This window comes from Athene cunicularia, assembly GCF_003259725.1.
Source record: "Athene cunicularia isolate RWA chromosome 12 unlocalized genomic scaffold, athCun1 chr12_part1, whole genome shotgun sequence".
In the NCBI taxonomy this organism is placed as follows: Eukaryota; Metazoa; Chordata; class Aves; order Strigiformes; family Strigidae; genus Athene; species Athene cunicularia.
The window spans coordinates 1,009,678-1,023,151 of record NW_020799116.1 but is presented as its reverse complement, the minus strand read 5'-3'; positions in this window follow the sequence as shown (position 1 = coordinate 1,023,151).

The following is a 13,474-nucleotide window of genomic DNA, read 5'->3' as shown; positions in this document are numbered from 1 at the left end:
TTGAAAGCAAAGGAAATATTGGAAAAATGGCTAAAATATATATAGGATGTATGTGGAAGTACCCTTTCCTTCTTTTCTTGGCGAATGTCTCTTCTGTGTGTACTGCCCTGCTCTGATGGAACGATTTACTAATAACCTATGATTGCCGCCATGGTGAAGGCCACGCTGGGGCTATGTGTTTGTGCGGCCCGAGCAGAGAGAACCAGCATGGTGCAGAGCTGTGGCTCCTGACGGGCTGGCCTGCCTTGCCATAAGAAATTACCTTCAAACGAAAAGGCATTTAAGTGTTCCAGGATGTATACTCCTATGTGGTTTACATACATATGTATAACATTATTTTTAGAAGTTCTTTACTGACAGAAATAAGATCTTTTTTTAACACATACCTGGCAACTCTTGTCTTCTGCATAGCTCATCAAAGTACTTCCAAAAAAGTGCTGGTCTTTAAATATATGGAACTATTCCAGGCTTTGAGTCAAAAGAACCTTAAATTCCTTGCTGAGCTAAGGGAAATCTTTCAGTCCTCACCTATGTCTCCTTCCTTCTCCAATGTTTTGCTGGCTGTAGCACTTTGCTCAGAAGCTTAGTCTCCTCTTGGAAGCTTTGTGCAAGTCTGTTTCTCTCCCCCTAACCTCATTTCTGCCTCAGCCCATTTGTCTGACAAGCCCTTAAACTCCTTCTCCCCTTCAGTTCCCCAGAAGATGGGAACAACCACTTGGGGTGTTCACCAGGCTCCAGACTTCTCAGAAGCCTATTGCTTCCAGCAACAAATCAGCTCTGAAGGACGGAAGGAAGACTATACCAGCACCCTGGATTTGAGGACACTCATCTTTGAGCAGGTTTTAGCCCCAACCCCAATTCTGTGGTTCAGTCTCATTGCAAATAAAACCTGCCTGCTCTGCAGTGTCACTGATCTCTGGCTATGACTGGGGCTGGAAGGCAGGTGACCTGGCAGAAGACTAAGGTCTTGCTGCTGTCTCGCTGCGTGATCTGGTAAGTTTGACATTAAATGCCTTGCATACTGTGAGTGCCATAGCTGTAATGACTGCAGGCAGAAGACATTATCATTATCTCTGATTCTTGGACGCCAGTTGCTACAAAAACTGTCTGAAGCACAGAGGGAGGCGTCTTCATTATTGCATTAGAGCTCACGTCTTAAAGGCAGATATTCTCCTGCAATTTCTGTCAGGCCAGGTTTCACTAAAGAACCCGGTCTCTAATTTGTCAGGTTTTAGTACTGGTATTATTTCTCCACTTTGTCCTTTTCTAGTCATTCTTTATAAGAATGCAAGTGACTTCCCCAGTTTTGCTATGAAATGCATTATCCAGACTGGCCTCCTGAGGCCGCTGGCTTTTCATTATCAGGTTCGAAGTAGAGCCACTAAAGTGCCAGTCAGCTGCATTACTTTATTTTCTCATTCAGCAACTTCATAGTAGAGGAAATGTATTTCATCCATACATACAGTAATGTGAGAGGAAACCACTTCCCACATACACAAATTCCTGACTCATTCCTTTCAAACGTGGCTGAAACAACTGCTGAATCCTAACATAAAAAGCTATGATACCCATCCAACAGGCTTTTCCAGGCTTTCCAGTATGAGGAGGAGGATCACAGGGAGATGTCTTGTAACTAGAGCACAGATTGGAAATTTGAACCTCTGGGGTTTGTTTCCAGCTCGATTTACTAGTCTTGGGCATCTGGCCTCTGTGCCTAGGTTCACCCATGTAGCATAGCTATAATAATCAGCTCTACTCATTTTGTGGGTCTGCCTTGCTGTGTTTTTAGAGGGGGTGGCTCACAGATGTCTGTAGTGTTATGTTGAGATCTAGAGATCAAAACTGGTTATATAATGGTAGAATAATAACATTATTGCACTGCTGTCATCTCCCTGATTTTTGGTAACATGGTTGTCCATAACATTCAAAAAACAACCTTCCTGGGAAAGGAGAGACTGGATGTTTGTGGCTAACAAGGGTATTTCATTAACTCCTTCATAGACAAGCAACAAGAGATATCTAATTGTGTAATATGTTAAGAAGAAGAAGAAATGTAAGGCTTATTGCATGTGCCTTTATAGCTAGTCACACTTCCACACAGATAGAACTAATCTCAGCAAATTGGGAGTTCACTAATTGAAGCTAAATTTGAACAGTAATAATTAGAAGAATGAGTGAACTGTATTTTTCTCAAAGCAGCTTGATTTAATAAATTATGCCACTTAGATAGCCACAGTTGCTACGATCCAAAAAAGAGAAGGTGCTTTATAGAAGTGTAGTAGCTTTACTGGGTAACTGAGACCTGAATTTAGATGACAGTAATGCTTCAAGTCTCCAGGGATTCCCATAACGAATCTGTGGTGCATTTAACTAGCCACTAAAAAGCACTGTTGCATCCAAGGAATCACCTACAGGAGGGTTTTAGGATGTTGCTAAAATGTAAACAATGTGATATCTACTTGCTGGGTTACTGAATTGATACTAGGGATTGTTGTCTTCCCCACCAAATCTTAACTGAACTGACAAGTAATTTATAATACTTAATGACAGGTAATTTATAATATATAAGGCCTGAGATTCCAAAAATCTTTTAGGTTAAGAAGTTTTGTAGGGTAGAGAACATTTCTTACTAAGCAGACAGTGAGATATACTGGAATTTTGCTGCAGTTAAAAAGCGCAACAAAATAAAATAAAAAAAAAGTTATTTTGCAAGACAGCACTGCTCAGAAAGCTGTATAATTGCTTTGTTTCCTTTTAATATGCTAGACTGGAAGCCTGTACGCAACAGCTAGTTGGCAACCTTTAAAAAAAATCAGTTCAGAGAGAGTTACACAATAAAAATAAAAAATAGGACAGATCCTTCTCTCAGACACGCTAGTGTAAGTCAGGTAGAACTATTTTTTAAGTCACTGATGAAACAAAGGTGTGAGATGCTCAGACCTAAGACCTGACTAAAAATCTCTCTCCACTCAGGGGGATGCTCACAGTGTTAGTATTTCACCCTTCTAGTGAGGATGAAAGGCAACGAAGTGAAAGATGAGATGTGAGAGACTGGTAATGGAGAGCTAGCCCTCTCAGGTCAGATATAGTGCAGGGAAAGAGCTGCTGAAAGTTACTCCCTGTAGATGGCTGTCTACTGACCACTGCTAAGCTGTTACTATATGGCAATCCCGTATCTAGTGGGCAGAGAATCAAACTGCTAAACCTCCCACCAAACACACAAACAACAAAAAACCCGCCCACATTAGCATAGCTGGGACCCTCAATAGCAAGGCCAAGGTCTAAATAACCTGTGATTTTCATCTTCCAGTCCCCAGGTCATTCCTGTTAGCAGCTAAAGATGCTGAGCAAAGGAATTTTACACTAGTTTTGTCTACAGGCATAAGAGGGAGAGACACCACAAAGATTTCAGGGAAGTCAAACTGAGGCAGTGGTGAAGAGAAGGGAAAGAACTCCCAAACCAGCCTGGTCTTTAAAACCACTTCAGTTGTGTCTGTTCCATTTATTCTTCATTCTGCCCCTACTCTCAGTTAATTCACTGCAGCAATACCTCATTAAAAACAAAGGGAGCAGTTCTTTATTTAAGGTCAGTTCAAATCCCTCAGGAAGAAAGCCCATATTTAATCTAGGTCCCAAATGCCATATCAGACATTTCAGTGTCTATGATTTGTGCATATCTTTCTACATGCCCTCCAGATTACCATCTCTGTAAACTCTCTCTGAGATAAAGTGTTTGAATTCTACTCTTGATTGCAATGACAATCACCCAGAATAGGACAGCATCTATCTAACCACGTTCCCTAAAAAACAGATATCCTTTCCATTTCCTAGAAGGCAAAGCAGTGGAAGGACTAATCCTGCTAAGATCAGAGATGGCTATGACTACTCTAATGCATACAGAAATAATGACATGTCTAAACACATAGTCCTCTTCAATAGCCAAGATTAAAATTGCAATGGTGAATATTGTACAACGTGACAGTTGGTGACATGGGCTCTGTGTTCCTTTTTGCCCTGAAGAAGGATTGGAGCAAAGGACCCTACATGGAGTACTACTTGTCCCACAGAATTCTACTAAGCCACGTGATATTCATAGGACAGGTCTTTCCAGATAGCAGTGAAATCTTAAATTCTAGCTTATATTCAGAAGATACAAAGGTTAAAGTGTTCTTAAATGCTTATTTCTTGCAGCATCTTTCTAAGGTTGTGTTGCCCACTTAGCTACTTAATCTACAACACAAAGTGCCCAGGGAAAGGTAAGAAGATAATAAAATAAGAAGAAAAGTGCCCTTTAAAGGTGCCTGATAGATTCCAGCTCCTTTCTTCTGTCAGCTGGCACACACCTGCTCGTAGGTGCATGTTGATAGCAAAGCTCTAGCCATATTGTGGTTAGGAGATGTGATTTTGAGCTGAACAGATGTACCCAAACCAGATCTAACGATGAGCAATGGAGACTCAATAGTCCAGATGTCCACTGCCTTAGCAATTCAGTGTGATCTCTAGCTGGCTTGGACAGCCCATGCTGAAGCCCAAGCTGTTAAGCGCTTGCTGCTCTCATTAATTATCAGTCTCAACTAAAGCCAAGTAAGGTATTCACTCACGTTGCAGTCAGAACTCCTAGATGATTATGAAAAAGGCTAAATCTGTAGTTCAGCTGCAGAACTTGAAAAAGTCTTTTGCAGCCAGATCATTTCATAGTCCACAGTTGCCATGAAGCTACAAAATTGCCTACACTGGCACAGTACAAAGAGAGGCATAGAGACAGGAACAAGTGCCTGCTAATGGGTGTGTGCTATATGGCAGCTGCTTGTGCCAGCACTGCCACTTGAAAATTCACTCATCAAACTGTGCCTTAATGCACCAGCATTCACCTCAGCTCTGAAGCTAAGCCACTGTAAAGCCTGCTCTTTGGAGAGTCAAAGACTGTACAAAGATTGATAATTGCCGCAAAGCCTTGTCATGACTCATGCATTAATAGCTCACTCCTTGATGGCTTCCCATGCTCTTACACAAAGATGCCAAACAGCATATGAACAAAACCATGGGATGGGAAGTTCACCCTCTTTCCAGTATTCATAGCTGATAAAACCTTCCTAAAGGTTTTCGTTAAGTACTTCTGAAAATGGATTAAGAATCCACCCCTGCTCAGCACTGCAGCATGGAGCAGTCATCTGATGCACAAAGTAACAGTTATCTTGCCAGGAAATTTGCTGTACTAATGCTGCTGTCCTAAGCAGCTCAGTCGTTCATCTGATTTCTTTGTTTCTTATTTCAGGCAAGCTGCTGTAACAGAAATGTTCAGTAAAGACTGCTAAGCCACTTGGCATGTCTATAAAACTCAGGCGTGTTAACTTGCTCTTTCCAGTTGGCCAAGGTCCTGCTCACTTGCATTTAAGGAGGAATATAATGTGTTTGTACTACTGTGATATTGCACAGATCAGCTTGTAGTTACTGTTTTATTTTCATAGCTGAGCTAGTTAAATATTAATAAAGACTTATATGGGTTACTTTTATAAGGAAAGTAAATCTTTATAAGCAAAAATTCAAAGTGAAGCCGTAGCTCGCTTCTTTTTTGGAACCATCTGTGCGCTATTTAATCGTATTTCTGTTGTTATTGGATTTACTGGATACATTTTATAAAGTGCATTAGGAGATCCGTAGGGATGTGATCCTGTGATCCACTCAGAGGATGTAACCCAGCAGGATTTTTGGTCAACGACTGTAATAGGAGCAGGATCAAACCAAGCCTGTCATCCATTTAGCATTTACAAAAGCCTTCTCTGAGATCAAGAGATAAACAGTAATCAAAAGTCAATTAAAAAGAAGTGATATGTTGTGAGTTATTTATAACTAGTGTCAATTTAAACTACAATTTGTAGAAGGAAAGGAAGTTATCATGAAAACACTTTGTATGTCCAACCTGAATACAAACCTGAAATTATCCAGCTGCTGGAAGTCACTGTTGTTCCACTGAAAAATATGGGCGGGTCAGTTCTAGAGAATGAACCAACTACTGGGCACGACAGTAGAGACATCATAACATAAACCCCACTGTTGGGCCATCCACAAGGATCATCTGCTCTATTTAAATTATAGTAGGGTTTTGAGGGGCATTTGTTAAACATTCTACACCAAATTTGAGACAAAACTGGAGTCAAAGAACAGTGGAAATATAGCTGCCTGGGGACCGCCCACAGTAGGCTGCAGAAGTGCTGGTCACTGGGTTAATGACACTGTGAAACCCTTTTGTAGTATGGGAAAAGAATCCATTAGAAAAACCTACAGAGACATCTAGCTCTATTACCTAACATCTGCAGTTGTTTGCCATACAGTGGAATATTATGGAGATAAGAAAGCATGATAAAAATGTTATAATAATCTTTAAAAATGGGAGACTTCAGATACAATGCTGGTTTTACTTGCAAAGTGTTTCTCATGCAAGTGTCCCTGGGAGATTTTTTATAATAAAGTTTGAATCAAATACAATAAAAATCAAATCAAGGCTCATTCACTGTATACCAAACAGAACAGCTCAGGTTTCAGCTTTGGTTTTAAAGCCAGGAAGAGAATTTACTTGATGAATTTCTGCTGCTGCTCGGAAATCCAAAAAAAGAAAAATACAATAGCTCCAAAGGTGATTTACAAACAGTTGGGATTTAAAAGCTGATGTTGTCAAGAGATCAAAAGTGAAAGACTCGAAGAATTATTCAGCAAGCTGCAAATATCCGTAAACAGAATGCAGTTCTAGTCCAGGATCAAAAGCATAATTTTACATGTACAGCATTTTCTTTTCAAGTATGCATATGATAATTACTGCATGTAAAAATATTAATGTATTACATGTTTCATTTGCATGAAAGTTATGAAATGACAAGCTAAGCTCAGCCCCCACTTTGTGTGTACCACAACAGTACACATTCATGTACAAATGAAGAGTGTAAGTAATTCCATGTCACTGTGTGCATGAGGTTATTCAAATTCCATATCCAAACACTGATCTGAAAAACAACAGCCCATACAGATGCACAAGTCCAATGTCCATGTTGTTATTTTTTTGACTACTGTCAGAACATTCCAGTTGGACTAAAGGGATCCAGAGTCATTGAAGATTTGTGACTTGAAAATCAGAGAGCCTCTTCTTACTGGTATTTTTCCATTCCCAAATATAAGTCCAATGTCTTTTTAGCATGAAAGGTATTTTTGTTAATGCCTCATAGAATTCTAGATTAAATTAATGCTCTTGTGCCAAGAGCTGTCTCTGCAAAGGTGTAAAGGCTCTCTCGGAAGGTTCATAGTGATGATTTCTAGTCCTGGCCGACTTCCACATGGTGACTGTTACAGTCAAGCTCGCAGTAGTATTTATATAAATGAGTCCATTATCAGAACGATATGTATCTGGTGACTATAAGGACTTAGGGGAAATCGGCATCAATATTTCCAAGACAAGGACTTTTTTCCTTAATGTTCCAAACACTGTTGTTTGGGGATTTTTTCTCTAAACAGTGGTTCCAGGTCAACAGTTTGATGATTAAAAAACAGATCATAAAAGTGAAAGCTAGTTCTTAATCCCTAGAAATATGAACACGTTTGGGTTAGTTCTATTATAATTTTTTACAGAATCCAGTTAGATAAGCCACAGTAAAGCAAGTAGGGCATGAAAAATAACCAGTCGGGGGGGGCCTGTTACATAAAAAAAGTATGTTGGAGACTTCAAAAGCCTTAAAAAAGGCAGGAAGAGAAAACGTGGGAAGCATTCAGATGTTAAAAAAGACTTTAACCTTGTATTAGCTGTGGGCCTTTCATTCTTGCTGAAATATTCACCAGTTGGTTCACCATGAAATGGTATAATTTGTAGGCTGTCAGTTGAGCACCAGCCATTATCAATCTAGTCTGGAGTTCTGTGGCCAGCAATAACCAACACTGCATCCCTCGGGGAAGGATGTAAAACCTTTTAATTCTTCTTTCATAAGTTTCAACTGCCCATATTGCGTGTACTCACAGTGGCAAGTATCTGCCTGACCTCGTTTGCTGATCTGCATAATTTTACCATAATTTGTCCCCCTCATGGCACCTTTTAGCAAACAGACGGTAGCTTTATTACAGAGCTTTTTCGGAATCAGTAGCACTGCTGTCATTGCAAAGCTACGTGTTGCATTTTGTTTCTACTTGAAATATGGAGGCTTCACTTGCAGATACAGGATGAGATGCCGGTCTCTGAAGTTTTGTGGTTTTTCTTTGACAAGATCAGGGCTTAGCCACTGGCTCTTTGTGTTACACAAGTGTGTTATATAGAAGGTCTGTCTTATCAGTGTCAGAAATCAGGATCCTAGTTATTGAGAAAGCACTGCTGTAATACTGCCAGCTAAGAGCATGGCGGATTAAAGTTACAGTATTATAAAGTATTTTAGATACCTTATTAAGTTTTGCCTTCAATGCATGGAATAAAGTGATGTTCAAGTGCCTAGGTGAACAAATTGGAGAAACAGGGGTGTGAGTCATAACAGGAGTTCAGGATTCAAAACATTTCATGCAAAGCAGTACAAAGACATTCAGTTAACCTCTCATGTCCTGATAATAATGTTGGAAATTCTTTTGTGCATGGCACTATTGGACTTATGCCTGGTGAGGAAGCTAAGCTTACTTCTTTTAATGTATCTAGGGCAATTCTATTTAATCACTGGTTTGGGTATCTCATTTTAGATATCTAAATTGGAAATTTTTTGCAAATTCCCACAGTTATGAAACACCCTATGATCTTCAGGATAGGATAAAATTTTGCATTTCTTACCCATCTGGACTTAAGAGAGATGAATTTAATGCCTCATAGAAATTGCAGTTTTCATCATTTAGAATGTGTTTCTTCAACTGGAAATCAGCTAGGCTAGAAGGAATTTACATTTTTTAAAGCCCCTTCTATTAAGGAATCAGAGGGTTTGAATGGCTAGGAAAAAAAAAAAATCAGTACTTTCTTTGTTTCAATTAGAAAGACCTTTTCACACAGCATCTCCCATTGCCCTGTACCTCTCATTGCCCTGTAATAAAGTTCAAATCTATGTCGGAAAATGTTATTCCATCATTTGTCAACTAGAAATGTGGCTCTCAACATCTCCCCACTATAGAAGATTCCTGTCTGCCTTTTGACACACTGCTTCAGGTTTCTCAGGCAAGCTGGGAGGTTATCTCCTGAGTACAGACTGCAAGGGAAACTCTAGCTCTGTTGGAATCAATGAAGCTTGGTTGTTAGCCTTAAAAGAGCTGGCAGGTAAGTCTCTTTTAAGTTAGCAGCGTAGTAAACTATTTGTTAGTCAGGGTTCCGTGAAGGTCATCCTTACATCCATGCTCTCCTGCTGTTCAGACCATGAACTTCCACTTGTGACCTGAATTGTTTCACACACGCTACCGCCTCTAGAGCACATCTACCTGGGTAGATAAATCGGTAAGGACAGCTGACAGGCAACAGTCAGCCAGCTCCAAAGACAGCATGGGGTGCCAGACAAAGGGGAAGTGACAACGGTTGTCCTTGCGCTGGAACGCTCTGTCAGAGCATTGGATTTGCAGCTGCTACATCTGAGCAGGCTTGCATGGAGCTCCCCAAGCGCCAGCCTCTTTGGGGAGCCTTGCTGAAGGGAAGGGTCTCTAACTGTAATAGCTAGCCTCTGCAGAGAGACCACAGCCATCTCCTGAAGTATGGCAGACCTGAGCCCTATGCGGGGCATTGGGATCTAGCTGCAGACTCTATCTATATTACACTTAGCACAAGGACTTCTGGTCCTGAATAGGACCCTTGGGCATTGATGAGCTATAACAATTAAATAATGATAGCAATAAAACTTGCCTGCACAGTTGTGCACATTTCATGCAAGCTGAGATGGCATCATAAGTAAAGCAGTTCTTCCACCTTGTGGTTAGCCAGACTACTACTGGCAGAGTTTGTACATCAAAACTCAAAGACTGCAGATGAGTATTCCTGTTAAACTGACCCAGCGCACAAAGGGCTATTGCTGGCACAGGACCCCTCTCGCAGAGCAACGCTACAAATACTCCCTAGCCTTGTTTTGGAAGGCGAACGTTCGTGTGCGTGCGTGTACTTACACGCGCGTGTACAAACGAATAGATTTGTAACGCCCTCTAGCGATCGCAGCCCACAGATGCTGGGAGACCCGGTGTAACAACAGCTAGAGTGCCTCCTTTATCCTCCTTGGTGAAAAAAGGCCTTTATTCAATGCAACATGCAAGCTTTGACACACTGATAAAATGTACTGGTGTGGGAACAGAGTGTGAACATGTCACAGACGTGGGAAATGCGATCTCTCCAAATAGAGACTGTAGCCAGTTTCTTCAAGCAATGCCACTAGGACTACAAGGAACCATTTAGAGGCAGTGAAAAATTCATCTGTGCTTCTCTCTCCCTTTCTACTCCTTTCCCCTATTTTCTGCTTTTTCCTCCTGGCTATTTAAGCAGTCATACAGTCTTTGTTGTTGGCATCAGGGTATACAATTCAGCACGACTGGGTCCAGCATCTGTAGCCAGTCACCACAGAGTGAAGCCCAATTTCAAAAGCAGTAATTAAATGTCAACTTTGTACTAATGAAACAGAGGTATATTGAGATATATAGTTTGGCAGTAAATGCCAAGGATTTGCACTCTGTGAAACAGTGGAACACACTGGCTAACAAACTTCAGAGCCAGTAAGTGAATACTGATGTTTCTAATGGTCCTAAATTACACTATTTCCAAAGCAGGATTAGCTTGGTTACATAAGAGGGACGGATTTGGTTCAAATAAGAATAGCAAAACATGAAAAGAACAAGCTGTTTAAAGTCTACGTCTGCTTCTCAGATGTTGCTGTTCTCCAAAGAGCAGTTTATTGATTACATGCTACTTCATCATCACCACCATTCCAGTTGTACCAGTTGGCACCGCTCTAAACTGAGTTCTGTGTGATAGCAGGTGCTTCCTAAACACAGTTCAAAAGTCAGCCCTGGTGTATCAAATTCCTTTTTTGTCACTCAGTCTGTGATTGGCTGCCAAAATAGTTCCCCAGGATAAACTGTCAAAGTCAGGGAGTGACATGAGGCCAAAACTTGACCCAGTGTCTCACATGGCTTTACTGTAATAATTCCCCAATAACAGTCTCTTCAGTTTCCTTTGCTCTCTTGTTCTGCAGAATGACAGCTGATTATGCAAAGGAGCAGAACTTGGCTCCTCTCTATTTTTTTTTACTTCAGTTGGCAAAACAGGGTTTTTTTCACTGTAAGTTTCCAAGAAGGCTAGTTTCCATCAACCATTTTTTTTCTACCTAGAATTTAACTTCAGTGGCAAATTTCAGCTGCAGAACTGTACCCTCTTTGTCCCAAATGTAAAGTTATTCAGGCTCAGAATTGACAAAATAGAGTTGTAAGCAAAAACTAATGAGTTTTCAGCTTGCACGTCTAAGTAGACAATTCTATGTAATTATAAGGTTCATCTTTTTATAGGAAATGACATTATCTTATTGTCTAAAATAATTTTTAAAGACAGGAACCCAAGAAGTCTGACATGTGCAAAGAGTAACAGTCTACTTAATATTTTTAACTATTCTTATGGCACAGATAAAGGCTAAGAGCATAAAAAGCATGTGTGACTATATCCCAAAAGCCAATTTTTAAGGATAGACTTATCACTGTGGAGGGGAAATAGACTGAGACCCTAGAAGATTGACATTATCTATTTGCCAAAAGAGCAATTACAATAGGAACAGTAGATTGAAAAGATTCCCCTCAGACTCTTTCAAAAATGTCTGAGCTTGATTCAGAGGTAACAGCTTTGAGAAGACACCTTTAGTCTTCATGGCTGGAATTCACCTCTTCTAACATCAGATGTCTAGAATACAAGTATCTCATCTGAAGTGGTCACCTTAGTTCCCTCTATAATCAATAGATAGCTCTGGAGGATGATTCATCTAAATTGAAAACAGATGTGTAAAATAGGTAGGGTAAGTATTTATCCAGAGGTGTCCACTTGTATCTCCACTGACCACAAAGAGTCTAGACAACTACCCAGACACCTGACTTGTAAAGGGCTAAAAGCAGATGAGCCATTTAGATAATGATAAAGCTATGTTACCCTTTCTAACTTAGCACTGATCTGGCGTAGTGATGTTATCAGCACCTCTCACAACAGTTTGCCTTATTTTAATAAATTCAGCAAATTCTGGCATTTCACTGCATGCTTCTACCGCTGATCCCCTGAATCACTGCTGTTGCTTCCTTGCCCAGACTTCCACAAACACCCTGCTGGTTCTCCTTCGCTTCTACCTATTAGCTCCAGTAAACCGGACACAGTGCCTAAGTTAGTAAAGCAAAATGATCTTATCAAATCAACTCTGCAAGACAGCATGTCAGTTGGAAAGCAGTTGCTTTATCTCTAATTAGAAATGGGTGGGTTAAAACCAGGTTGTTCTGAAATAAGCTACTCTGGACAAGAACTGACTAAAACATGCTCAGATCCACTTGTCTTCAGTAACTCCCGGAGGAGATGCACGTTTTCAGAAGCCTGAAGGCAAGTATACTGTCCACAAGTAAAATTTAAAAATTAAAAAAAAAAAACAAAACAAAACAACAGGAAATTAAGGACTAGCCTTTTAAAGTTAATCTCAGAAAAGTAGGGATCAAATAAAGCATACCTAAATCCCTAGAGAATAACAGAGAGATTAGTGGAAACCATTGTGAGTTTCACAGAGCCTAGACACTGGCTCGAATTGCTTTGTATTAACACCTCTATTTGCTTTTCTCTTTCCTTTAACTTCTGCTTACCTTTTGTTTTCAGACTGGTGATAACTCCCTCTGTAAAGGCCTGGAAAGCACACAGGACATTATGTGACTCTCAGAAAGATACACCTTCAGCAGCAAGCCAATGTGAGCACATTTCACGTGTTCGTGCTCCTGGGCAATCCGGTGACATGTTGATGTACCACGACTTCTCTCACACACGGCAAAACGTTTCACATTTTCATCAATGTTTGGTATTTTATTGGAAATCCAGCTCGTTCTGGGTGGGTTACACTGTGTCACACCACTGGCTGCCATTTTGTGTGTGAGGTGCGAGGAGCCTCTTGCTGCTGAGAGGGGCCTAAAACATTCCACTATAAAAACGCAGATGCAGAAAATAAATTCTAAGTCTTTTTCTATGTATTGATCTGTCGAAATCTCTTAAGCCCACGTTATGATTTCTGATAGCTAAAGCCTGCGTTCTTCAAAATAACCTACGGCCGCAGCACCTGCCCACGGCTCTCAGGTACCAGTCCCACAGCTCGCTAAGATGGCGGCCAGGGCGACCAAGACTGCAACTCCCAGCAAGCCGCGCGCCGCCTCGCCGTCTGATTGGTTGCCTGGACCGGCGGCGAGCCAATAAGCATCAGGGACCCTCGGAGGGTGCGGCTCGCGCGGTGCATGATGGGAGTTGTAGGCGCTTTGCCGCCGTGGCTGCCGTGGG